We start from the raw sequence: 22332 nt of genomic DNA, 5'->3' as shown, positions 1-22332 counted from the left end.
GAAACGAAATCAAGTCTCTGCGCAGGAAGTGACGCGAGACGGCTCTACCAATGAACACGTGAGAGGGACATAATTGCTTGGAGTGGGGGAAAAGCGACTGAAAGTACAATCCTTCCCATCAGTGTCTACCGCTTCGTTCTGGCCAATAGATTTCCCTCGTTTCTCTGACGGTATGCACAGCCTTGCTCCACAGTTAGCTGGGACAAAGTATATATTATATTTTTGTACTTTAATACTGATGCCCAATTACGGTATATATGCAGTGATAAGGTCGGAAATAGTTATTTTCTAAGTTAAAGCAAATTAGGATCATAATAATCAAAACGACCATGTTTTAAGTACAGTCACTAGCAATAAAAATTTGAAACCTAGATCCTTATTTATCCGCTTCCTTGCATGAAGTTACGAGCGTTGCCTAATTCTACGGTGATGACCCGCAGGAAAAGCAAATCTACAATGGCAAGTTTTCTTCTCCGTCGTAGAGTTGGGCAACACACATAACGCAACGCAAGGATGCGGATATTTCAGGATCTAGGTGTCCCATTTTTATTGTTGCTGACTGTACATAGTAACTTAGAATTTTTTTAAAAAAATTGCCAAATCATAATTATGCATGTCATTATAAATGTTTCGAAAACATACTCCACAGATGAAAGTGCCCCCTCCCACGAAAATGCGGTGCTTTAAGCGTACAGTACGTCTTCAAGCAACGGGAAAAGCTCAATATGGCGGCCCTCGAACAGTCCTTGTGCATGCTACATGGCGCCCGATATGCCTGTACAGATCAGTGGTATGAATTAAAAAGATCCATATTTGCAAACACCCGCTGTCCACGCAGTTAAATATAGATTTCACTTTGTTCTATTAAAGAGGCGTCCCCCCTTTTTTCCCCGAAGCGAGTGGGGCGGGGGGAACTGCGCTGAAGTTACTGCGTTAACTCGGAGGAAAAAAAAGAGGGAAGGAGATCATCCCGTGCTTTTTTTATTTTTCAAATCACTGATTCTTTTCGCTTCACGTACGCCATTCCAATTTCTATCTCGTGGACCGAAAAGGGATGCAGCGAGGGAAACCGTCCCCTGCAGAATCTCATATCAAAGGCGCCTTTCCCAGTGACTGCTTTCTGTGTTGGCGCCGGCGTGTTCATCAACAGAAAGCAAAGGGGTTATCGTTGATGGCCGTTGCATCCCATCCATTGTTCTCAGGTGGCGGGAAATTTCGCTTTTGAAAAGGCGGGAAATTTTAGTGTTGCCTGAAATTGGGATTATTTTTGGGAGTGGGTGTCTAGAAATGGCTTGTTTTATTATAAAACATATTTAAGAGCAAATCCAGAAGAGACAGTGGATAGATAGTGGCGGGGAGTAAAAAAATACGGTTAAAAACGCCGGAAATGTAAACGTGTTGTCTTAAAACGAGATTTTGTTTTTAAAAATGAGGGAGTGCTTGATTTGGTTGTTAGCTGATTTGGTGTTTTAAGTCAACTTTAAGAGGGAGTGCTTGAAAATTGACCTTTACAAAGACATCAAACAAGGTAAAAACCAAGAATGACTGTTGTAGAGGCAGTGGCAAATCAATCATTGGGGTGAAAAATTACGGTTAAAAGGTGAGAATTTTGTTTAGCGAGTTCTGCTTCAAATTAAAATTTTGTTTAGAGGATTGTGTTTAGATATCCATTATCATAAAAATACTCGTATTTAACAGGGCAAAACTCGAGCAGATTGTGTGGAGGAGTCACTCGTAAATTTTCAGTGAGAGCGGGAAATTTGAACTTGTTGCGTTAAAACAGGACTTGGAAGGAGAGGGTGTTTAGAAATTGAACCCTGCATAAGTATAAAGCCAAGAGAGACGGGTTGGGACACATATCTCTTGGATCTTTTAGGAGGATGATCATTTTCAACAGCCGTCGTCTGCTAGGTTCATTGAAGCTTTTCTGACAGAGGGAGAGTTCGTCAAAATGGCAGCCATTTACCATCTAGTCTTATACTAATTCAAGAATCATTATTAGCTTTAAACGTCTCAAAACTATTTATTATTATGTTAATTCACTATTTATTGTTTGATTTAGATAATTTGGGAGGCTTCATCTTAATGTGTTAATTGGAACAATAGTTTGCATAGATCTAAATTGGGATACAAGGTAAGAGGAGCAGTACATGTGTAGGTAATGTGTTCCATTAAATCTATAGTGAATTCACATGTTACCTATGTGTGCTTGATTTTGTGAATGTTGTCAGTCCACATATAGTATTCATACGTCGATGTACACTGTAAGAATTCAATTTTAAATTTCTATTAACAAACATAATATCGATGATGATAATTTGATTGGGCAACATTTGAATCACCCTGTGTTTGGTTGGTGGGAAATTCTGCGACTGAACGGGATTTTTATGTCACAAACGGGAAATTTTACGTACAAAAAATGCCAACACTACATGTGACAACACGGAACGACTGCACCGTTCGTGCAGACATCAAAGGGAATTATTGAACAAGAAAATAGTGTCTCGGCTGGGCTTGGAAACGGGAGAATGGGGAAAAGGTGGGGGGGGGGGAGAGTTGAATTCCCTTTTGGAGCGACACCAATACATATTCCATTCTGAGCAACCGCATCCTTATTCACAAACAATCCCTTTTTGTACATTTTCGCCTGAATTGAAAGAACCCTTCAGGGTTCAGGAGCCATTGTGATATTTGCAAGTGCGTAGTGCTCACGAGTTTGGGGACAAAGGTTTATTTGCTCACTTAGACGCTTGAGTGGAGTATTAGTGTATTCGCAATTGTTCGGTAGAATTCTTAACTCAATCTGGGGGCCTCCCCGATGGGTAGCGCCAACGTTGTCGCCCTGTAATCAATGGTTCCGAGGCGAAACCCGTTGGAGGTCCATAGTGGTTGGGATCCCACTTAAACTGTAGGTACAGTTCCGATTAGGCTGTCCATGTATAAAGTGAACTTAAAACGCAATCTGGTATTTTGCTGGAGCATTGTTCTAGAAAATGAGCTTAAAGGATGATCAGAAATTGTTATGGTCCATTTGACTAGACTTTGCTTCTTTTTTTCGAAAATTGTCCCCTTTTCTTAGTTTTGAAAACTTACATCCATTAAGGATTCAACTTGATATTTAATTGCAGTAAGATGAAGATGGAAAGTTCCAGAACAGATAGTATTGACTGCCTCGTAAGTAAAATTGTAGCCTTTCTGCCGACGTGATTTGAACAAGTGTTCTCGTATTACCAGCCAGGTTAAATCGGCGTTATCGTAGATCAAGGATGATATCTGATGATGAGATCAACGTGTGCTCACTTGGGTGGTAACCCAAGAACACTTATTGGAATTCTGCGCAATACGTGTTGTGGTGCTATAACCACTTCACATCATGCCAGAATACAGATTGAATTGTAAAGCCTAACCTAAAGTGTAATATGACATAAAGTGGATCATACTTAGATTTTAACACTTTGCCTGTTAAAACCCTTAATGGTACTACAGAAGAAGTTAAGTATTTTTCTCTTTCAACGGGTTACTAGGCACCTGAACATGCCGAACAGTGATATATTCCCAAAGAAACACCCTTCTCGAGAGGTCAAATGTTTCTAATTTCGCATTACGAATTGTAGTTGCAAAATTATATTTTCTTACAAAACAGTGAATGCCATATCCTGTACTAATGTTTGTAAATAGTACGATATTACTGTCTAGTATAGCGGGGAAAGGCAAAGGGGAGTTAATAACCTATTTGGTGGGAGATTCCCATTGTTTATTACAGGAGAGGGTAGCTGATTTAGGTACATGCTGTAGATGCATTGGCTCTACTGTGTATGGAATTCTTATAATACGTAGATCGAATAACTGCTCTGCCACTGTTAACCTGTTCGATTCAACGGACTGAGTAGCACGCAAGCCTTAACTCGTCTGTTCAATGCAATGTAGCTAGTAGCACGCAAGCCTTGACTCTACTATTCGATGCAGTGGATCAGTAGTAGCATGGCTGCCTTGTTTCTCTGTTCGATGCAGTGAACCAGCCGGCCCCCGTGGTGGAGTGGTTAGCACATCGCGCTACGACAACAGGGGTTCCGGGTTCAAATGTTGGATGTTTGTGACTGTTCATTAATTTCATTATATCATCACTCATCCCTATCTTCGCAAATTAGCGAAAAGTGGCACAAAAACTAAGTAAAATAAAGCAAATAAAAAATCAAAAGCAAGTCGATGGAGTGAACTGAGTAGCATGTAAGCCTTACCTCACTTGTTACATACAGTGGACTGAGCAGCATGTAAACCTTAGCTCTCCTGATCGATGCAATAGACAGAGTAGCAAGTTAGCCTTGGCTTATCTGTTGCAATCATTTAACTGAGTAGTACGAGGCCTGGGCTTACCTGTTCGAATCAGCTTTGGTTTAGTGTTCACTACATCGAACAGGTAGGTCGTTTCCTACATGCTACTCTGTAAGCCGATTCGAACAGGTAAGCCCAGGCCTCGTACTACTCAGTTAAATGATTTTAACAGATAAGCCAAGCCTATTGCTACTCGGTCTACTGCATCGATCAGGAGAGCTAAGGTTTACATGCTGTTCATTGTTATACAGCTCATGCACAACTATTAATATTCAGAGGAATATCGTACTATTCTGACAGTGCGTTTTGCTGTGTTGAGTGACGAAAAATGAATGGCTTAACTCTTTACACGGCCATAGACAATAGCATCATTTACTACATATTTCCAGGCTTTGTATCCTTGGGATATCCTAGTAATTTTACCACCTACCTCTGATACCACGTGATCTATTGTTGAGATGATGTGGAAGAAGGTATCGTTAAACGCAATGTCTTGTTGACGAAATTGGAGATGTCTAATTCACCATATTACAAGTTAGTACAGTGCCTAAGTTTTGGCTCTGGGCCGAGATAGCGCGCCACATGGCTCAGAAGCCGGCATTTCTGTCCCGTAATGTCTCGCAATATTTACACACATCTCTTTAGCATGTAGACAATTATATTTATATTGCATAACGAGCACCCTGTGTTATAAGAGTTAATTGGCGAGCTCCAAACAAAGAAAAACAGAAACTATTAGATGTGTCTTGTCTGGAAAGGAAAGACACCTCAGAGTGTCCTTGGACAGGGCATGAATTGGGAGGGTAAAGACCGTACTGAATTCCTTTTATAACTCTTCCCGAGGTCGAACCCAGACCATTAATGATCAATTGTGAAACTCCGTCGAGGGAGTTGAGAACCTTTTTCTACCTCTCTGAACATCGTGATATTCTTTCCCAACTTCTCGAGCGATGTTTCGATCCAGCGACACTGAAGGGCGGGCGGTGGCAGACGATGAACCCTAAATGACGTAATTACCGCCCTAAAACTTCTCGGAGACCCGTGCTACTCTCCACACACCCAGCGCCCTTCGTTAGCCTCGGAGTTTGTCGAAACCGCGGAGAGGAATTCTAGAGTAACGGTCGACCTTCTCATAAAATTCGAACTACCTTCAAGGGAATGTCGCTAGGAGAAGGCGAAAGTTGGCGATCAACTGATGGAATTGGGTCAGTGCTTTGGTCGGCTTCATCCATGGTGATGGACGCTTACAAGAAGGGTCAATGGGGTCACTTAACCTCCCATGGAATATGAGAAAATTGATTACTTATTATTTTTTTCTTCATAAATATCTGTTTTCCATCTTTCTGTTTACATGCTTTTCTTTCTCTACATTTTCGAGACAATTTCGATGTCTTCGATCAGGCGTGGTAAACCTGCTGTGAAATGTAGCTCTCGTATGAACATGCGAACAGCCGTACTGTAGCGTTGTAAAGGGGGCCAGAAAGAAGTGAGTGTGCATGGAAGGATGCTTGTGAGAAACCTCTCGTCATATGATTTGTTGGTAACAGTTCCGTGTCACATCATAGAAGGATAAAAAACAGGTGGATAAAATATGAAATAAAAAGAAAAAGAAAAAAAATAGAAAATAGGGTGTCTTCCCCAAGTGTATTTTTACCTCTCATCGCAAGTGGCTCCACCCTCATCTGTTTCTTGAGGTGCTGTGTGCAGGAGGGAAGCTCGCAGAGCAGGGAGTTATCATCGGAAACGAGTTGCTGAATGCTACTTTACAATGTGCTTCTTCTTACTTTGTATCTTTTTGCCGATTACTTCTTACAGCATTTTTCTCTTTAAATCTTCCTCTCTCATTTTTTTATTTCGCTTTCTCATTTCATTTATCTGGATTGCTCCATTTTCCTCTCTATGTATCTTTCTCTCTCATCCGTTTATTTTATTTTCTCCCTCGTCTCTTAACTTTCTTCACTTCCTTTCTCTCCCTCTCTCTCTCTGCTGCTCGTAAAATATATTTACCTTACAATTTCCAGTAAACGTGATGTCAAATTATTTTCATTTTACGTATGACCCGCTTGGGAACACGCCATTTTCATATTGACACCTTATTTGGACTATCTACATGATACAGAGATTTGCATTCCTGTATCAATCCTGAACGGTATGAATATACTCAAAAAGCGTTCCCGACCAAAACAGATTTTCTGAGCATAACAGCGTCCAAGTGTGCAATATTCAATCAAACAAATTGCCTCCCCGATGTCGTATCAATATTGTCGCCTTGCAATCAGGGATCCCAGGTTCGATACCCACTGGAGGCACATAGTACTTTGGATCCCACTTTAAACCGCAGGCCCAGACTCGATTAGCCTATCTGTGCATAAAGCGCGATTAGCCAAAAGTGGCTAAATAAACCAAATTAATCAAAATCAAGTGGACATAAGACAAAAACTCAAGCTTAGTCAAGCAAATTGAAGAACTAACTGAAGTTCAATTTTTGTTCCACGAGGAAAAATAATAGTGTCAGATGAATTTCTATACTGTTGTGCCTCTCCAGTAGCAATAACAATGAATGCGTTATTCCAAGATAACTGACCCAAATATTATTTTCCTGATCTTTGGAGAATATTTCTTGCAACAATAATTGCAATTTTCGTCTTTGTCGCATTCAACCATTTTACAACGATTATTATTTAGTGTTCAGGTTAACTACATAGTTTTGTGAATTCTTCTGCACATGCACTGACAGTGGTAATCATTAATGTCCATATGTTATGAGAGATCGAATCTTGTAACGCCACTGCTTTGTCCTCCAGATCTCTGACAGTAGGAGTTAGTTTTGTTTGGGGCTCTGCAACATTTCCCGCTGATGTTGTAATAAAACTATTACTAAAATGCATTATGAATGTTTCGTTACAGCCAATTCTAAACAAAAATCACGTAGCTTTCTTTAATTCCAAGTCCTGATAATTTCCGTATTTCACTGCAAATAGACACCCTACTTCTGATCTCTTTAATTTGGACCCACCTCGCATAAACGTGTAACTTATCACAATCCTCGACATACTTTTTGATTTCCATACGATGAGGCGTGAAGCAAGAATCAATGGAACTTGAGTCTAGATTCGAAACAATTTCCCACTAGCAAGTACTCTTCAGCCTGGCCGTTTAATGACATGGTCCGAGTGCAAGAAAAACTCTGTTTTACCCTTTCGAAATATTAGACAGTTTGGATACCTATTCGATGTAGTGGCTCGAGTAATAAATCTGATGGGATGAGCCGAGTGACGGGTAAACTTTGGCTCACGAATCTGATGGAACGGGCCGAGTGACGGGTAAACTTTGGCTCACGAATCTGATGGAACGGGCCGAGTGACAAGTAAACTTTGGCTCACCAGTCTGATGGAACGGGCAGAGTGACAGGTAAACTTTGGCTCACCAGTCGGATGGAACGGGCAGAGTGACAGGTAAACTTTGGCTTACCCGTTCGATATAATATACCGACTGTTAATGTAGACTTAGGGATAACCATTCGAAGCAGTGAACCGAGAAGGAGGTACTTCCTATTTCTGCTTGTGCAGCTCTTGGCGCCATAGATTCTTGTCGAGTTCCCGCGGGAAACTTCTCAACAAAATGTTGCGTCAACTTGTTCATTTCCTGCAAAAACTTGCGCGAGAGGGCAAGTAAACTTGGGCATGTTAGCAAGAGTGACATCCAGCGGCAACTTTGCAAATTAGAGTCTTCTTCCGAACACGGAACAAGCACCGCACGCACAATGATGGTGTTTGTTAACAGAACGCCGCCATGCCCAGCAGCCGGAAGCTTCCAGTCAGCAACACTACGCTGGAGGTGGAATTTCTTTCCCTGTTTTCCATACGACAAAACTCAGTGTTTGAAATGCGACAGGCACAAGCGTATTGTTTCAATTGCTGACCTTGCTGAATGTGCAACTTTGACAATGGAACGAACCTTTTGTTACAGCTCCCCTACGCTGAAGATACGGACGGCGTTGAGTTTTGGAAATAACGTTGTCACGGCGTCAGGGAGAGAGGAGTGTAGAGGAGGAGGGAAGAGTGTTTCTGCCTCCTTTTCTGGATCTCGACAGTACAATATGTCACAGGATATAAACTTCAGCTGCCTCCTTTCGCCCGGGAACTCACGACCCGTCTCACGCATACAAATAACACACACATGGGAACGAAATGTACCCTGACGTCTATACAGAACTTCTTGGTTCGAGCCCACATGGCGCTTGAGGAGAAACTTTCTCGCAGATCGTCACAGAACATAAACACACCATTTCAAATGCCAAAGTGGGTAGAAGAAGAAACTGCTAGTTTTAACGACAAGAGATGACGTCGAAGAACTGTATATGGAATCTAACACAGAACCCAATTTTATTATTTTATTTATGTTGCTTGGCGTATCGGAAATGCTTAATGGGAGTTATACAGCGTGTCTACCAGTCAAGAAATTCATGAAAGTTAAGAAAATGTAAAGAAATCAACAAGTAGGTCAAGAAGTCAATAAGAGGCCGAGATATTATATATAGATACTTGAAGTAAATAATTTTTGCTATCACAATGACTGATTGATTGATTTAGTTTATTTTTACTTCACCTTTCTGCCCCTTTGGGTACGCATGGTGGGTAGATAAGATGGATGAAGGGACAATCTCAAATGTAAAGGTTGATTGATTGAATTTCTTTATTTTACTTCGCTTTCTGTGCCACTTTTGGCTAATTTGCGAAGATGAGGATGAGTGATGATATGATGAAATTGATGAATGGAAACTCACAAACGTCCATGCCAAGTGCAGGATTTGAACCCGGGACCCCTGGCGTCGTAGCACGATGTGCTCAAATATAAAGGGACGACAACACGAACCCCACGTATAAGATTATACTGGCTGTGAGTACAGATGCCACAGCCTCGCTAGTCTGCCAAATGCAGTCCAGAATGAATTAATAAAAGCAAGTCTAATTCTCTTGTTAAATACATCTTTAGTTTTCACCTTAACTGGCCTTTTGCTTGGGGTTTTTCATTAAATAAATATGTATTTCCTTAATTGCTGATTTCCAACTTCACCTAAGTAGGGGTCGCACAAAGAAATGTTAAGAAAACAAAAGAAGAATAAGAAAATGTCATGAAAAAGTCAAGAATTTCGGATATGCTATTTCGGTAGACATCCTGTTATATCCTTTCCCCCATCGGATTTGTCAATATATGAAAAACACATAGCACTATAATAAGAACTCCAGTAGTTAAGGGGGTAGCGACATCAGATAAAATTTAGGACTAAGGTGGGAAGGTGGCTGATAGGAGTTACGTAAAGTCCTCAGATGTTCGAAAGTTAATACAGAGTAGTCAACATAATTGTTGTAAGAGCTAATGAGCTTCGACACGGTTCTTGGTGGGTGTGATGGTAATGTTACCTACTTTTAATCAAGGGGCCACGGATTCGATCTCTGGTGTTTCAGACTCCACTTAAACCTGTAGATCAATTCCCGATAAAGTTGACTTTAAAAAGTTTAACAATCTGTGATTTTGTGTAAGGCGTGTTCGGGGTCCGGCCCTAGGTGGGTGTGGGGCCTAGGACATGCAATATACGCGGAGCCTTTAGCTAAAATTTTCCAGAGGTCTGAAAAAAATAGAGATTTTTGTTTCTTAATCTAAAGTACAGGTGTTCTATGTAATCACAATTTAAATATTATTACAATTAACTCATATATTTCGTATTGTTTTCTAAGTGAAATAAACAAAACCTGTTGAATTTTAAAAGCAAGAATTGTAGGAGGTTAATAAAAGTTTCTAAATCAGCGTTTCTTTTCACTTTAAATGTGACACTGGTGCGACGTTCATTATATTTAATTATAAAATTGAGTGTGTTCAAAATTTAACTATTATTTTATCTATCAAAGTTGCAAGTCTTAATTATATTTATTAACATTCTCTATCATAATTCGTTCACTTTTCATTGAATTTTGACGCTGTAGGAAATTTACATTGTTTCGTGTAAAATAATATTTTTGCATCCTGATTTCATTACATAATTAAACGAATAGTGCATTAGCTATTTGCGATTGAAATATTTGAACATGATTTTCATAAGGCTTTGTTTAGAATATGATAGCAGTAATTTTGGATATTTTTGAGTATCTAAACAATCCATGAAGTAAGAAAATGTGAGGTGAGTTGCTTGATTGGAAACACCAGCATCTCAAAAACTCGTAATAAACCGTACAAAACAATTATTTTAATCTCATGGGGGTCCCCTGATGCGCGGGGTCTAGGGCAGGTGCCCGATTTACCCCTCCCGAAGGCCGGCTCTGGTCGTGTTCTACGCCTAGTCCTCCTTTAGATAGCCACTGGCCGCCTGACTGCCACTCAAGGGAGTCGGATAATATGAGTCACCTAGAGTAGAAATGTTCCAATATCACTCTGAGCGCGCTATGACTCCAGGGGTTCCGGGTTCGAATCCCGGCCTGGGCATGGACGTTCTTTGTGAGTGTCCCTTCATCAATGTCATCATATCATCACTCCTCGCGATTAGCGAAAAGTAGAAGAAAAGCGAAGTAAACAAAATCAATCAATCAATCTCACTCTGAGGTTCTCTTGGCCAGGAGCAACAGGGCTGATCCTGAAAGTATAGGCGGCCGGAGCATAGTGTGGATCACATCACATAAGCTCTGCGACAGGGTAAGTTTGCAGCAGGTTTTATGTATTAATCCGCGCTAGAACGGCGCTTAGTACCTTTTTGTAAGATAGTGATAGTGAAAAGTCTTCCACAGGTTATAAAATTCTTACCACTCAATGCAACGATTTATGGCAAACCAGAAGATGGCGTTACAATCTTTAATTTCTATATTACGAATTAAAGCATATAATTTCACAGCTAGACATAGCTGTGCACCTTTTATATTGGCAATAACAATCTAGTAGCGATTCTATATGCCTCATACGATGTATATGTACTTACAAAAGTCTGACGATAAAAAGTTTTAACAAGTCGAGTTTCCCGTGACAGATAAACTCAAGAACAACCATAATCGTCTTCATCTATAGCGATTAACGTCTCCGTTTTTTAACGCGTTTGATTAACAAAAGCTGACAACACGCCTGCCCTGATTCGTCCAGTTATTCCCATAATTCCACCGGGTAATCACCTCGCCGAGCCTCGACAAAAGAAGCCAATTAGGATCGAGGAAGATACAATACCGCGATTTCAAACCGACGCCATTACCAGCGTTATCTTCAATTGCCTGCATTTACATACGCCTTCCCCTTCGCCTTGCCACTTCATTACAGGCTAATGATCCAGTTGCATGCTGGGTAGCGGAGAACATTTCACGGGGCTCCTCGATTCCTCTTTCAGCTGGCCACAGATAACACACCAGTAATTTAGAAATGTCTCTTTTAATACTCTCTAAACCACGATACGAAAAAAAAGCACGGTATGATTGATAGTAGCGAAAAAGCGGAAACGCTGAGGTATGACGCGATAGAAACATCTCCTGAAAAATAAATTTTGTGCCAAGATTTGTCCGGGCGGGAGGGAAGTAGAGCACGCATGATACACGCATGTGTCCATGGCTTATTCATGCACATGTCCGTAAATGGTGGCCACGGTTTGACAAGTTGGGCAGGAGTGATTAATTACGTTGTTCACGAGACAATATAGTTCATTTTTCATCGGCGAGTGCCCGATATCCTGCCCCTTCCACCCGTCCCCGTGACTGAGGTTTCAAATCCGACGTGCGTATCCTATTTCGGATCTGTCGCTGAGCTGGTCTCCACTACTGATGTTCAAGACAGATTGATACATGATGTCTGGGCTGGAGATATACACAAATACACACAAATCTTACCTTCTTTAAAGTATATTAACTTTCTTGTCCCGGTTTTGTACAAAGTAACTCTGTTGTGTCCTAGTATTTATGACAAACAGAATTATACATCTCAAGAGTGGAACTTGATAAATAAGTATATTCAAACTTATAACAAGGTGGAATACATTTTAAAACTTAAAATCATACATCAAGACACATAAACAAGGCGCATCATAGTAACTATTACATTGTCCATAGCTGCCAGTTTACCATGTACAATAATGCATTTTATGGTATATATCAATTTTCTCCCCTTCCAGAGAAAACAAACTTATGAGGGGTAAAATACTCTTGGCCTTTTTACTCTTTGAGATTTCCTTCTTCCCCTCGAACTACGTCCTAGACCAAAACTATTCCCTTGCTTCTTACAAGAACTGGTTCCTGGACCAATAGTGCTCGCTTCCTTCGAATATGAGCTACTTTCTTGCTTTATTTGCATAAAAGCAAATAGTTGAATCCATTTATTAACTTGTGGTGCATACAGAGGGCTGCACAACGGCCAGAATCGCTTACTAGGCCCGCCTGGTTGGTCGGGCGGGCGAGTAAAACTATATACCTGGGTTTTGACCCGTCAAGCATCGAAAGCCCACGGGTAACTGGAAGGCCTTGCAAGACGAAGCTCGCTTATCTTCAGCGAACGCTAATTCCGGTTTTGCACCGTCTCCAGATACATGAGTCACGCAGTCACCGTTGCCAACTTTTAGATTCTAAACTGTTCTAGGAGCACTTAAAATGTTCATCACTTTTATCAATTTGAAATTGCAGACATTTATTCCTTGCTAGAAAACATTTGTATCGCTCACACCCAGTGGCGGCGATTGGGTTCCAAAACTAGAGGGCCAAAGTGCAAATGTACGGGGGGGGGGGGGCAAGGATAATTAATTTCCCTTGGTACATGAGGTTAGCGTGGTGCAAAAGTAGCAAAAAGTGAGGGGGGGCAACTGCACTCTCTCGGCCCCACCCCTAATTGCTGCCACTGCTGACACCTGTACAGGAGTACGAACCAAGTTTCGCAAAAATTGCCATCGTAAATACTTTGGAACTTTGTGTGACTGGTGGTTGTTCTACATTATACTTTTTTCGGGGTGCTCCCCTATGGCGCAGTGGTAGTGTCGTCGCCTTGTAATCAAAGGGTACCAGGTTCGATACCCGGTGGAAGCACATGATGGTTCAGATCCTACTTTAAACTATAGGTCCAGTCCCGATTAGCCTTATTGTGCATAAATTGACCAAATAAATGAATCAATCAATCAAACAGATTTTCTCTCTGGTGTAATTTTGCCAATTCAATATCCGAATTAGTTGCTCAAGATCCCCCCCCCCCCTGAACACTAAGGCACGATGGTCCATAAAATGGAACATGAAATCAGAATTTGCATTATAAAAGGTTTTTGAATATTGTCATCTCTTTCAACAAATCGTCGTTCGCTAGTGTTGTTGCTAGTTATCTTGTTCTCAGACCGCATTGATAGTAATACGATACAAAATATAATTGTTAGCTTGTATTTTCACACGGGTGCAAATAACAGGCAATGCTATTTACACATTTCAACAAACAAACAACGTAAAAATGAAACCGACAGAAGATTTACGATTTCAAGACCAGAAAGGTGACATAAAATGAACAAGACACACAAACCTATTTCAAGACCATCGAAACAAATTTAGAAAATATGTGGTAGTTGGTTTGACATAATAATGACACTAATTTGAGAAGTTACAAAATCTTAGGTGCAGTGTCTTAGCAACATATCGCGAGGTCCTGGGCGAGATTTGAATGCAAGGCCCCATCGTTCTTTAAGTTTGAAATATCAATGTAAATCGATACACAGTCATCAAGGAAACGTCAGCAAATTATCATATTTATATAATAGCCTACAATAATAATTAATTTCTGACGAAAATTATATTTAATAGTACGCGACAGAGAAATTTACACTTGGCAGAGCTACAGTAACACGCTGCTGGAATTTTCATTAACCAAAGTAGTAGTAATAGTACGTTTTTTAAGATGTTCTTTAGGCAGTAAGATAACTGAAATATCCTTAAGTGTGCTAAACTTTTTTTTAAAAAAAAATCAGAAATACATAGTAAGAATCTTGAAATATAACCTATATATTATTTAATGAGTCGTTCTTTGTTTCCTCATTTCGAAGTTTGTAGGATGTAAATGTCACAAACCATGGCTTAAGTAGAAAATATGGAAGGACGCACATAAAATGTCAGTGCTTGATAGAGCGGGGGGAAGGGAGTGCGCTAAATCACAATCCTGTCTAGGGGCCCAATGTATCTACCTACTAGCTCTTCTACACAATCGGTTTCAACATCAGCAAATCTTAAAACGATAGTCATTTGCACAATAAATGTGAAATGTTTGGTGTAATCAACTGATACAGCTAATTTGACTTTTTTTTAAATTAGCAATTTTGACTTTTTTTAATTAGCAATTTTGACTTTGTTGCACATAAATTGTACCAGTTAACTTTGAATTTTAGGACTTAGATGATAATAATAACTGTGAATCTCATTTTGTTGTTACGTCTTAATGTTCTTGTAATATTAAATATTTGACGCAGTGGCGTAATAAAATCGTAAAGTACGTGTCCGCAAGAAATAAACTTGGGTCCCTCAAGTACAGTCAGCGTCTTCCAGGAAATTTACGTAATTACTTAGAATGGCTGGTTGTGGCTGCACTTACATTAATAACTATACAAATCGATGCTCTAACTCTGAATTTTCACATATTACAACATATCTTTCTTTGACATTTATGTATTCAAAAGAAGAAAATACAAATACTTACTTATCCCTTCCCCCAAACAGAAGGCGGTACAGGATACAGAGAACACTGGAAGTTAGTGTAGAGCTATCAAGGAGAAGAAACTTTCCTAAAGCACTTGATTTCAGATTTAAGCACATTCCTGAAACATAGAACTTGATCAGGAAATTCGGAAGATAAATCATCTTCGTGCCCGTTAAAGAGGGCAGGCAATAGCTGCGTCTGAAGTTGTAGGAACGAAGGACGAACTGCTAATATTATCCATACCTTTCTTGAGTTTAAAATACCAGAAGCATTTAAATGCCCCATACTTTGCTCCGTGGCAGTTTGAGGTGCTTTACCATTAACATATTAAAATCGGGTAGGCTATGCAAGGTCACGACACAGAAGAAAAATGGATAAAATTGTCCAAGCAATTTTTGCGTTGATGTTTCACATGAGAAATTAGAATTATTTTGACTTTTTCGGGGCCCCTTAGGCTTAGAGCTCCCGCCCGCCTCTGATTTGACGTATTCATTCAATTTATAACGTTAAACTAGAATATAAAGCCAGTTAAAAATGTCTTAATTTTATTGCCCACAAAAATTAGCCTTTTCTATCTTTCTCACTTCCATTTATTACGTTTTTCGTATCAACCTCATAGGACGCGAGGCCCCTATATGCGCGAGGCCCAGGTTGGTCGCCCACTTCGCTCACCCCTTGCTACGCCAATGATTCTACAACCTCAAGGCACCTGCGCCTAGCAGAAATTCAAATATTTCCATGCGTAGTGAAATATAATGGCCGTTGGCAACACTGACAGTAGTGCTCGCCGTCTACCTGCAAGAACTACATCGAGTCTCACGGGTCTTCTTAAGACCCGGGTAATAGAAAAACCTGGCAGGCATCGAAGCTTGTGCAACATTGTGACGTGAAGCTCGCTTGTGCGATGTCGAACACCTGGGCTTGATGTGCGTGTTGCATATTATTGTAGGCGCGCCTCCTCGCAGACGGGTTTTCTCCGGGTCTTGTGCAGGCCTCTGGGTGCATATGTTTTTCTCAATGTAGCAAAGAGTTCCTCCAAGGTGCAATCTTGTGGATCCCTTGGACTTAATCTGTGTTCCAGCTCCTGATATGGGTAAACTTCCGATTACAGAAATAAGAATAAACACTTGTTTCCTTTCCTGTATATCGTTAGGCTCAATAAAAGCCTTGAATCTTTTAATATACGAATTTATATCCTGGCTTGGGTCATGAGCCTCAAATGCAGGTATATAACTTGTGTGTTTTTCCATACTGGCTCACTTGGACTTAGTTACTATAATTCTACTTACAGTAGTAATTGTTTGACTTCTTTAATCCCATCCTCGTCACCATTTTATTATGTCTTAATATTTATGACATAAACAGAATTATACGTCTCAAGAGTGGAACTTTATAAATAAGTATATTCAAACTTATAACAATATAGAATACATTTTAACACTTAAAATTATACATCAAGACACATAAACAAGATGCATCATAGTAACTATTACATTGTCCATAGCTGCCAGTTTACCATGTACAATAATGCATTTTATAGTATATATCAAATTCAGAAAGTTTCTATGTACGCAGGTACACCTCAATGTGGCCACCATTTTGTAACTCGGCTGATATCCAAACGATACACAAGCTCGTGCCAAGTGTTTACCAGCATTTGAGGTGTTATTAGCACAACGATACGCTGTCTCAAATCACCCAAATCGTGAACTTTCCTCTTGTGCACAACATCTTCAATGAAGCCCATGCAAAAAAAAAAATAATGGTTTCAAATCTGTGGACCTCGGTGGCCAGTCAGTGACTCAACAGCACGATTAATCGTACAAGTAGAGTACTGAAATCTGGGATCGATGGTCTATGGACTGAGCTTCACTACGAGCCAATATAAGGAGTACTTTTCGCATTATAAGCAGTTATCTTTGTATCCCTCTAGCCCGGGCACACTGTATTATAGATACTGCTGTAGGAGTACTTCCATCCTGTTACCACCAGGACAAGTACTTAGAGCGGACGACATGAGGAGAGTGGTTAGCGCTACGACGCCAAGGTTCCCGGGTTCGAATCCCGATCTGGGCATGGATATTCTTTGTGAGTTTCCCTTCATCAATTTCATCACATCATCACTCATCCTCATCGTCCCGATGTCAAATGTGGCAGAAAAAGCCAAGTAAAATAAACCAAATCAATCAGTGTCTTCCTAACTGTATACCCTGATAAGTTGAACGGTTACATACTATTCTTTGTGGACTGTCCTGGGGAGGAAATTTGACTTATTTGTAGTTGTTTTCCACCAATTTAACTGATGTGACATCTGTTCAGTCAGAACTTCAGAAAGTTTTCAACGGTAGTCCACTGACCACCAGGGTGTCTGTGAAGGTTGGAAAGCAATATTATACATTTTTGCACTTGTGACGTAGGCTTGGGCAAATAGGTCATTATTAATAAAACAATTTAAAGATTACATATTCTCCATGGCTTTCTGAAGTGAAAAAGTGAGAATATTTTTATATTGTTATTAGGTACTGTAAATTCCACTATTGTAGAATATATATGTCTAAATCGTCAATTTAAAGCTCTCTAGGAATTTCTGGACAACCCCTAGAAAAAACTTTCTACCTCAATCTGTCTCCTATTCACTTTTTCTGTCTTTGTCACTAGTTCAGCCCTCCAGTCAGATTATTTTCGAAACATCTCCAGAATACCGTATAACCACAGACAATGTATGTGGTATAACTATAGTTAGAAAACCCTACCAACTGTCCAGAACAATAGTGTTCAAACTATGCGGCGCGCCTCCCTGGCGAGGTGACGAACTTCCGAATTTATTTTTTTTCTGAAAGTTTAAAATATGATAATAAATGGTTGCCCATCGGTACGTCATTTCCCGTGTTTTTGAACTGAGACGGAAACTGAGGTCGTACCTTGTAGAGGTAAACCGTGAATGCTGAAAACTTTATTGTGCAGAAATTGGCATATCGTTCTGAAATTTTCCACAAACCGAAAGTTCTGGATGTATCTCTACAAGGTACAATGGAATCCTACACTTATTATACAAGTTGTCAGCCTTCAAAAGGAAGTTGCTGCTTTGTTTGGTTTGAGTTGGTGTTTTAAGTCCACTTTATGCACAGTGGGGTTAATCTGGACTGGACCTACAGTTTAAGGTGGGATCCGAACCACTATGTGCCTCCAACCGGTATCGAACCCGGAACCCCTTGATTACAAGGCGACAACGCTACCGCTGCGCCATCGGGGAGGCCCTAGTTGCTGCTTTGTAAAGAAAAGATTAAAACATCGATGATTGCTTTCGTACATTGAGCAAGCATGCTGTTAGAAGAAACAGGACTAAAATTAAATTAAGAAATCCAAACATTGCTGTATGTCTGTTTTTATCCAGTTCTTCTTACTCTCTTTATTTATAATTTTTATCCCATGAATATCGTATCGCTGAAAGAATTGTCAACAGCTTATAAACATTTAAAAATGTACACCACCTATGCTAATCACGCACATCATATTTTCATTACTCGTATGTGTATCAACAGTAAATAAACACATGAAGAGATTTTGTGTCGATCTTTCATGGTCACATGTGTATATTTATGGAGGGCAGGCGCGTACAGATGTTGGCAGCAGAGGAAAGCCACGACAGCAAGAACTTTGGCAACCTCTGGACTAGAGGAAGGAGGTTAAACGATAGGTTCAGGATTGAGATGACGTCATCGTCTGACTTGTTGATTGGTAGCTCACGCAGTTTTGAGTCGCTCCCAAGCTGCAAATCCAGAACAGCAGCCAGAGATGTTACGAATTTAATCTCCTGTTACGCTTCTGCACCAAGTGACAGTGCGTCATTTCCGCTAGCAGCAATAAGCATACGACCAGGAAACAAAACTCACTTCATTAGAGAGAAATGAAAGGTGATTAAACTGTAACAACTTCACAAGCATCAACTTGCTTTTCCAGGCAATATTGAAACACGTTATAACAAGTACATATTAAACCCCGAAGATATTACAACCTACACTCGGGTTATTGGACTACAGTTAAGTGTCTCAAATGATATAAATTAATCTTTTTCCCAAAATTTGCAATTACTTCAATTTTTTCAAGCCCACATTAATTTTTGTTTTAGAAACAAATTTATGTACGTTTTTTGATGTGCAAACAAGCAATTTTCGAGTACAATCAGTAATTAACTTGCTAAGGCAATTACATTGAAGCGCGCTGCTAAAAAGCAATAAAATTAAGGTTTTTGCATGTTGTATCGCTTAGTAATACATTTCTATCAGAATAATAGGTAATTCAGTGCGTGCTTAAAATTCAATTTCTATCCTCACAGTTAGATGCAAATTAGCAACTGTGCACAAATGCCAATAAAAATATCAAAGGAAAAACACAACTTTCGCTGTTGCATAGAGAGGATACGGGAAAAACTATATTTGTTGGTGATAAAACTTTTTTTCTTTTTCACAGTTAGTCAAAGTTCCATTTATTCCAGGCATCGCTAGATTTTCTATACTCTGTTCTAAGAATCTGGACGAACACTAATCCTTCCCACAAGTAGTGACTTGAGAGGGCTCGACCAATGAACGCGTGAGGGGGACAGCTGGGGCATGGAAGGGGAAACGAGACTGGAGCTACCAGCCGTTTGCAGCAATGATTCGCTCCGCCCACTCGCTTTCTCCCCTTTTCTACCCTTATGCGCGAAGTTGCTCCACAGATTCCTGGAACAGAGTATACATTTTGGTGTGAGAACTCTGGGATTCATTCAGCCTCATTCAACGAATTTTAGTGTCCTGCTGCCCTACTTAACCAGTAGAGCTGGGTTCACCATCATGATGCATGTATTTATGTTATTTAGCGTCGTCCTTCTGCCACTTTGGTGAATCGCGAGGTTGATGATGGTAAGATGAAATTTATGAAGGTACAGTCGCAAAGAACGCCTCAACCTAGTCTAAGGCTCGAACCAGAGAATGTCGGTGGTAAGATTAAAGTATGATATTAATTAGATATTTGTTCCTTCTCTCCTCCTCCACTATATTTTCTCGTTAAAATAAATTGATTCGTGTCTCCGTCATTTCGTAAAAGCCCTTCCAGCAATCTCGAAGTTTTGCCGTATCCAGGGGACCCATATGACTTGTACCAACACAATATTTTCCGTAGTACATAAGCAATAAATGTCCTTCAGAGCAATCAAACAGATTTCGTATCGTCAACGACCATTCTAAGGCTTGCCCCGCCCCTGCAGCAATATTAACTCACAGAGGCCTCATAAGTCCCAGTCGAACCTTCCCGATGGCGCAGTGGTAGCGTCGTCGCATTGTAATCAAGAGGTCCCGGGATCGATACCCGGTGGAGGCACTTAGTGGTTCGGATCCCACTGTAAACTGTAGGTCCAGTCCCGATTAGCCTTAATGTGCATAAATTGGACTTAAAGCGCCAACTCAATCAATCAATCAATCATACGTCCCAGTCAGTCGGGCTGTTGTGCAATCTCTCATCTCCTCTTCTAGCCTCCTCCTGCCATTCATTTAACACTCCTTTTCTGCATTCCTTTCTCGTTTCATAAACCTACCCATACACAGGACAGAATTTAGATATCACCTCCTCCGCCCAAAACTCGAAATGCCTCAAATTATGATTTATGCATTTTCGGTTCATCAAATGACACAGTTAAACGTGGTGTCTTATAAATGATCGTTAAGGATCTTCTCAAGTCATCCATTTTATTAATCACACGGAACAGCTGATAGATGGACCCTATGATGCATTTTCCTGCATGTTTTTGATGCACCAAAAGTGCATCATTCGCAGTTTATGCACTTTAATGTGTTACTGGAGTCAACATACTTGTGTTATTGACACATCTTTTATTTCGTTTGCAGCTCATTGTAAACATGTCATATCTGTGTAAGAGTTGTGGAATGTTCAAGTTAGCGTCGCTCTTCGAGTTATAATTCTAATACTGACTCCCACTCATAGAGCCGCTAAGTTCCAGTTGGTAGGTCGTCTGCCTGTTCGATTTTGGTTCGATTCCCGGAGGGGATTTTAAATGTAACTCTTTACAGCCATCTCCCTGCATGAAGGGGTTCTGGGTTTCACTTCGCCTCAAAAAAATTTGTACCCCGTGAGTAACCTGGAAGGAGCAGTATAGGACGACCGAGCGTGGTGCTGTTCACATCAGCTCCACAAATGACCGAGACCGTGTATGTGTGTGGCCCTACATCTACACCCTCTCACATGTCTCCATGACAAGTTCCAATGTGTAGTGGATAGCTTTACCTTTTTGTACATGTACATATATACAGGGTGTTGCGGCACAATTACAGACAAACTTTCAGAGCATGTAAAAATTAAAACAATTTTGCTCGTTGAAGATTCGTTTCCAGTATACAAGCCCTCGAAAAATAACATTGCCTTACGCACAAAAATTATCAAAGAGATATACAAAGTTAAATTCCGTAATCGGAAATACGCACTTGGTCAAGATCCGCCCGTTAATTCATTCTATGCGATAATTGGGTTGTGGGGTGATGTGATAATCAGGAGAAAATGGCAGGTGACGCAATGCCAGCAGAAGAATTGAACACTAATAACAAACAGATCGAACAAACACGAACATAACGAAGCAGCAATTTACCAATGCAGATTTCGATTGGACCACGTGACAGAGATTCATCACCGCTCACGTTAATTTTAGTTTGCCATGAGCGATGAGCTAATGAAACAAAATTGCGAACCCAATCTGAACGCCATCTGGAGCGAGAATCAGTGTAACCACAATGTTGATCGATGTGTCCTGTTCCGCAAATACTCATTTAGAATTAACTGCATAGTATTTCCTGGTAGGTCGAGGAATACATGATAAATCCAATTAAGTTTCTGAAGGAGGTGTTTTTCTGGAAGCGATTTTTCCCATATGACCTTCTCCGAGAGCATCTCTTCCACGTAGTACGCTCAGGGCTATATTATTGCAGACTAACAAAGCTCTAATGCCTTGAACTACAGACAGGATAATCCTCTGCGGAGGTTGTGTTGTCCTATTTCATGTGTGCATGCGGATTGTCATTTCATGGACTTCATCTTCTCACTGCTCATTTTGATTTTCGCGATTATTCAAAACTGACAGAAAAGCGAAGTTAAATAAAACAAATCAATGCAAACGCTTTTTGGAATAAAAGTCGCGTCGGGGTCGCTTTTGGCAAATGAGAGTTGCGTCAGGGTCGCTTTTGGGAAATTAGAGTTGCGTCAGGGTTGTGTTTAGGAAATGACAGTTGCGTCAGGGTCCCTTTTTTGGAAATGAGAATTGCGTCAGGGTTGCTT

The 22332-nt window shown here is 40.4% G+C and overlaps 1 protein-coding gene across 1 annotated transcript in view; it reads left to right on the top strand.

Moving 5' to 3' along the window:
* dpr8 (defective proboscis extension response 8) overlaps window positions 1-22332 on the top strand; it is a 541693-nt gene that overhangs the window by 186126 nt on the left and 333235 nt on the right. The window lies entirely within an intron of this gene.

This window comes from Lepisma saccharinum, chromosome 3 (genome assembly GCF_977018435.1).
Source record: "Lepisma saccharinum chromosome 3, izLepSacc3.1, whole genome shotgun sequence".
Taxonomy (NCBI): Eukaryota; Metazoa; Arthropoda; class Insecta; order Zygentoma; family Lepismatidae; genus Lepisma; species Lepisma saccharinum.
This window is presented reverse-complemented; position numbering and strand designations above follow the sequence as displayed.